Source organism: Benincasa hispida, unplaced genomic scaffold (genome assembly GCF_009727055.1).
Source record: "Benincasa hispida cultivar B227 unplaced genomic scaffold, ASM972705v1 Contig446, whole genome shotgun sequence".
In the NCBI taxonomy this organism is placed as follows: Eukaryota; Viridiplantae; Streptophyta; class Magnoliopsida; order Cucurbitales; family Cucurbitaceae; genus Benincasa; species Benincasa hispida.
This window is the reverse complement of record NW_024064858.1, coordinates 1,127,330-1,134,474: the sequence shown is the minus strand read 5'-3', so window position 1 is coordinate 1,134,474 and position 7,145 is coordinate 1,127,330.

The following is a 7,145-nucleotide window of genomic DNA, read 5'->3' as shown; positions in this document are numbered from 1 at the left end:
ATATTTCGATTTGATTTACTAATTTTATATATAAAAATTAAAATTAAATAATTACTAAATTAAATGTAAGTAAACAAGTAATGCATATGTATTGTTACATTAGTTAATTATTTTAATCATTTAAAATAGAAATTATTGAATGTTTTTATATTAGACATAATTTAATTACTAATAAATAAATAGATATAAATTAATAGAATATTAATAATTTGGATAACAAACAAATTTTTTGGTAAATATATTCAGTTTGAAAATTAAAATTTATTCTAAATAACATATTTATATTTAATAATTAATTAAAATTAGTAAAAATGTTTAATTTATATTAATTTATTAAATTATTAATAAATTATGTTATATTTTTACGATTCATTTCATTGAATTCTTAGATGTATGGAGAGTATTAGAAACTCATGTCAGATAGAAATTAAATTTTCAAAGATAATTATAAATTGAATTTTTAAAAGTAAAATATTGTGAAAGTAACAAAGATATTAAATATGCATCTGAAATCTACAAAGTAAAACAAATTTGTTCTAATGATTTATTTGATAATATTTCGTATTATTTTTTTTTTCGTGAACAAATGTTTGTTAACTATTGTTGTTTTATATGTTTCTCATTCTTCACAAACGTTTCTTCATTATGTTCATCTTATGTTCACCGTTTTTTTTCCGGACATATATATAATTATTATTTGATCATTTTTCACTTATAAACTGCACAATTAGTATATAAGAATAAATGTAACCAAAAAAATTTATATTTTATTTTAAAAATTTATTTCAATTTTAATTTAAAAATTGATATCACAAAAACCAACAACAGTTAGTAAATATATATATATATATAAATAAAGTGGAATAATAAGCTCTAAAAAATAATGAAATCTAGGGAGTTATGAATTCTTGGGTCCATAATGTAAAGCGTTATAAAATTAATATTTTTAGTAGTGAACCCACAAACTTCTTGGGAGCAAACAAAAAAGAATCACAAAATAAGAAAAATGATAAATGAAAACGTTATTAAATTTTTTTTTTTTTTTTTTTTTTTTACCATTAGTGATGGACCATTACATTACAAATTGACTTGAATTCTTGCCCAAATATTACGCCACCCGAAATTTGAAGGATTTCAAATCTTAAGTTAATTCTAGATTGATCTATTCATCTTTAGGACACGTAAGCCACATTTAATAGCTATATATATATAGTTCGACTAGCATCAAGTACGTACGATCAACATCGAGATAAGAAGATTCAATCCCACCCTCTATATTATAAAAAAAAAAAAACAAAAAACAAAAACAAAAACAAAAACCACATTTAGCATCTTTTACTCTTTTTTCTTCTATTGAGTTTTGATATGGTAATTTGTACAATTTTTTTTCGCTAAATTAGGTTTAGATTGACATTTTTTTAACAATTATTCATCTCAATAACGAAACCGCATTACTTATCTATTATACTATTAATTCTAGATTATCATTTTTTTTTAAAAAAAGTAGAGGGACTAACGCAAATGTTCTTAAAATACAACATTTTAAAAGAAACAAAATGATATCTTTAGACATTTTAGTTTGATAAATTAAAAACTACAATTTTAGTCATTAAATTTTCAAACTTTGGTTTCATTTACATTTTGAACTTTTAATTTTGTGTTTTGTGTTCAATAGATCTATGGACTTCAAAAAGTTCCTTAAAAATATTTTAAACTTGCAATTTTGTTTCTTTTTAATTTATGAACATGAATTTTGATGTCTAATAGGTCCTTAACCTATTCAATGTTTTAATTTATTAGAGACAAAATTTAGGATTTTGTTAGATACAAAATTTAATTTTATGTTGAATAGATGGAATGATTTAGAAATATGTTGAGTATATTGGAGATCTATTATATACAAAATTAAAATTTCAAAACTAATATTAGACCCTTTTAAAGTTTATAAACCCTATTAAAAATAAGATTAGAAGTTAGTTATACCAATTAAACACAATCCTAAAAGATAAGATTTCGTTGGGTACCTATTTGGTTTTTTGTTTTTGTTTTTGAAAATTAAGCCTATTTCATCCATATTTCTTACAATGATTTTACTTCTTTCTTAAATACAATGGTTGAATTCTTAGTTAAATTCCAAAAACAAAAACAACATTTTGAAAGCTACTTTTTTTAATTTTCAAATTTTGATTTGGTTTTTTAAATCATTGGTGAAAAGTAGATAAGAAAGGAAGAAATTTAGAGGTAGAAATAGTATTCATAAGCTTAATTTTCAAAAACAAAAACAAAAAACAAAATGGTCATCAAATAAGACCTAAAAAATTGGCAATTGAGGGTCAATTTGTTATCATTACCATTTCAGTTTTTCTCTTATTTTCTTTTTATCTATTTATTACTTGTCTGTTTAAAGAAGCGAGAGATATAAATAAATAAATAAATAAATAAATAAATAAATAAATAAATATATATATATATAAACTATTTTGTTTTCCAGATTTTGTTTTCCAAATTTGTTTCATAACTGTTTTTAGTTTTCAGAATTTGAAAAAAAAATGATAAATTATTATTATTATTATTTGTGTGTTTCATAGTTCATACGAAATTAATAGTAATATATTTTTCTGAATATGTACATGCCAAAACCTACTCTCGAGTTGTTTGAACGCTGAATATCATTGCTTATTGATCATAATATAAATGTTCAAAGGCGGTGTTCAAACAAAGAAACATGAGTAAACTTACTTACAAATATAGTAAAATATATATTAGACTGCGATAGACTTCTATCATGATAGAAGTTTGTTACAGTCTATATCCCAGTAATAAAAATATATCATGATATATCTCTAATACACAGTTATATTTTGCTATATTTAAAATATTTTCAACAATTTTATCATTTAAAATAATTACCTAATATTTCACTAATTAAATAATGAACAAATATAAAAACAAATATTTAAAGAACCACAGATGAAAAAAAAAAAAAAACTATGATAATCTCTATTTAGCAATAGTGAAATTTAAAAAAGGGTGAAATCAAAGTAACAAGTGATATTTTTCCATTTACTAAGAATTATACATTTTCCTACAAAAATAATATGCAAAAACTCAAAATAATTTGTATTCAATTCCATATCTGTCACTCAAGAAAAAGATAAATAACCATGAATAGAACGTGTATGGATTGACCTTCGAAGTGTTTAGATAAAATAGATAAATATTTTTAAGTAAAAAAAAAAAAGATTATAGATACTTAGAAAGTCAATCTAAATAGGGCCTAACATTATAATATTATATATTTGTATTATCTTATACTTAGTGGTAATTAATGAATGATTTTAATTTTTTTAAGAAGTATATGAGTTGAGAAATTTCATGACGTGGTCATAATGAAAGCATATTTAATATGAAGATAAATAAATGACAAACTAAAAAATGTCACATGTCTCATTTTTTGTTATCTAATCATAATGATAGACTCATAAAATTTAATAGTGATTAAGTTTGGACCACAATCAATAAATCTAGCTAGTGACCCAATTAGGCATAAAATTGTAAATTGGATCAGACCAAGTAATAAAGTAAAGTCCAACCAAATTCAAGCCCATGTTGAAAATTTGTGTCAAATACAAGATTGGACTAAAACGGTGGGTTTAACCCACCGTTTTACTTACGATTTTCTCTCCTCGTTTCACACTCCATTTTCAGGCATTTTAATTACATTTCCCCCTTTCTCTCTCTCTCTTCCCGTTACACATTTTCATTACTCACCTCTCTCTCTTCTCATCTTCTCTCTTCTTTCACCGTTCGGTTTGTTATCTTCATCTCGTTTCTTCGTTCTCCCTCTGCCTCAAATGGATTGTATCCTCTAAGCTTCATTACATATTCGAATTTTTTTGCTCAACGATGCATTTCTCTTCTTTTCTTTCTTTGTATGTCTATTTTTTTAGATCAGTTAGATACGAACGATTTCCTAGTAGATCTAACGATATTTCGGTAGATCTAACAATTGTTTTTGGTAGATATAACTATTTTTTTTTAGTATATATGAACAATTTTATAGTAGAGCTAGTTTTTTTCCTGTTTAGATCTAATTTTTTTTTTCGAATATTTAGTTTCTCGCTGAAGATTTGTATGTTGTTGTCTTGATTTCTTCATGTTTTATTCATCCTTGCATGTTTGATTTTCCAATTTTTGTTAGCTCTATACTTTGTCTGATTCTAGACTATTTTGATTTAGCTCTCGTTCCATTTTGGGCATCTTTTTTTGGGCTTGCATGTTTGCTGACTAATTACGGGTTTACTCTCATTAAATTTTCTTGGTCTCTTACAATACTTGTTTTCACTACCTCAAAAGTTATATATATATATATATATATATATATATATATATATATATATATCCATTTATATTGTATTTACATCATCTTCGTTCTTCCTTTCCCTATTGATATTTGTTCTGTTTCCTGACCGTCTTCTATACTTTTTTCTTCCAGATTTTCTCTTTCCGCTTCAATAATAAACCATGTATCCTTCCCTTGTCTTTTTTCTTATGCTTTTCCATCAAAATTGGATGGCGAGTGAATTCTTAGTAGGAGATACTGACCATGTTATTGGAGTTTGGTGGAGGGTCAATCCACCCCAACAACAGGTATGTTTTCTATCATTTTTTCTTTGAAAGCCGATGATGATTTGTTCCAAAAATCTGCAGTCTCATATTTGAGTATGATTTCTGATTTAATTTTATTTCATTTCGATATTTAGATTAGAAAAAGGAATGCATACCTTTTTTTCCTTATATTTTTTGGACTGCTTTGTAATTTCTTCCTCCATATATATTCAATCTGTTTTGTGTTCTACATTTGATGAATGATTTTTTTTTCTTTATTCCATTGAAATTGTTTTAAGTATTCAACTAAATTCAATTTTTCCTACATTTAAGTTTAACTTTAAATTTACAAGTGTTAAATCTGTTTATTTTCTTAAGTTGGATTTGTTCCAATGAAATAACTATATCAAATCATCAGGCTTTTTAATCTTTATTATTATGTCCATTCATGTGTGAGATATTATGTTGTATTTACGTCTATTTTTAGCTCAACAACCTAATTAATATTTAATTAACCATTACTTAATTTATTTATTTCTGAGTTGACTCTCTTTATTAGGGGTGTATTGTACTTAATGTTTGAACTGATTGAGGTTAATTGCACTTAAGTGTACCTAACTTTCCTCACCAACTGTCCTTATTGTATTCTCTACTTATACATGAATCCCTCATCATATTTTTTTAGACTTCTCCACAACCTCTGGTAAACTGTGTTGATATGTCCCTACTCTAACCTTTTTATTTCAATTTTTTCTTAAACTGTTTTACATTCTCATATGTGTTGTTTGGCTGTTGCAATATATTTTGTTTCCTTCTTCCACATCTAACTTCAACTTATTCCATCCATATAAGGTATGCTTCATTCTTTCCTTATAATCAAAGTAAGATCTGTCGCTAACATTTTTATGTTTTTGTTAGACCCTGAACCAATTTTTCTGCACCCAAATTGTGGACTGTCTCGACCTTCATTCACTCCGAACATAATCAAAGGTGTGATCTATTATATTTTATTTCTACTTCAATCATATTCATATACCCTATGGTCTAGCTATACTTCTTTGTCTTCTGTGTAGGGCCCAAACTAATCAAACATACTTTTCGTAACTAGTTTGAGGTTCGTAAGTTTTACGTTCAGAATGATCTTCATTATAGTCTATTATTTGTTGAACTTGTTGGGGACTGTTTAATTGTAATGTATTATGGTTTTGTATTTTTCACTTATATGTTGAACTTGTTAGGGACATTTAGTTGTGGACTTTGATTTGTCGTAAATATTTTGAGGTTTGTTTTAATTTTCATTTTCTAAATTTCAATTTAGAATTCTATTTATAATTTTAATTTGGTGCATTCCATATTCATTTTATTTTATCTGATAATATTTTGTGAAATTAAAAAGTGTATAGAATTAAAAAATATTTTTATTTATATAAAGAATAGTTGTAAATATATAAAATTAATCTTCATTAAAATATCTATAAATACAAAAAAAAAAAAAAATTGAATGAGTGGAGAACAATTCAGAAGGAAAATTACGTGTAATATTTTCTAACATGGCATAAATTCCATGACAAAAAAGTATAAGCATAAGAATAAGCATAGTAACGGAAGTTAGTACTTCTTCAACATAAAAAACATAGGAATAAAATGAAAAATGTCTTAGAATTGCTTTTTAACAAGTCTTGAAATTGCTTTTAACAAGAATCAAAATTTCAAATTTTCGACCATTAATTTCTAATATGAGAAGAAATTTGCTTTTAAAAATGAAATTTTATTATTTACTACTTATTTTTTATTTTTTGGGTATGAGATAACAAGAGTCTTCCTAGAATTAATTTTGGATACTTTGGTGTTTTCGTATATATTTTTTCCACTCTATAACTTTTTCCAAAGTTTTTACCCTTAAATTTTGACTAAAACCACATTGTCTAAATTGTTTTATAATATGAAGGTATTGTCTTGTTATATATATATATATATAACATTCTTAGGTGATATTTATCATATTAATTACACAAAGTTGTTCTAGGTAATGTTATTAAGTAAGCCCCAAAACTACTATTACATACCAACTTTAAATTATGCTAAAATTGTAGGCCGATGTGTTCTCAACTATTATAATAAATTTGAGATAAATCCAAAGATCTCAACTATTATAATACCTATGTAGACTTGTTTCACTACTGTGTAGATACACTTATAATTTATCAACTAGAATATCTAATTGCACGATTTAGTTTTTTATAGGTAGTAAAGGGCTACGTGAGAACCCTTATACCATAACCATTAGAACTTTTGCATCCTAACTCCCCAAAAAACAACTCACTTCAACGCTGATCACTGGTATTGACTACCCCTGTTTTGAAAATATATGTAGATGGGAAAACAAAATTTCTATGTTTTCATTGGTCGTAACCCAGGGATCTACTTATTCTGGCACGAATGTCATAAACAAGTCAGTGAGTACAAGGAGGCATTATACAAGTCGTATGAAACATTCGATGAGCAGAGCACGTGTATCGGTCTTACAGTACAACGCA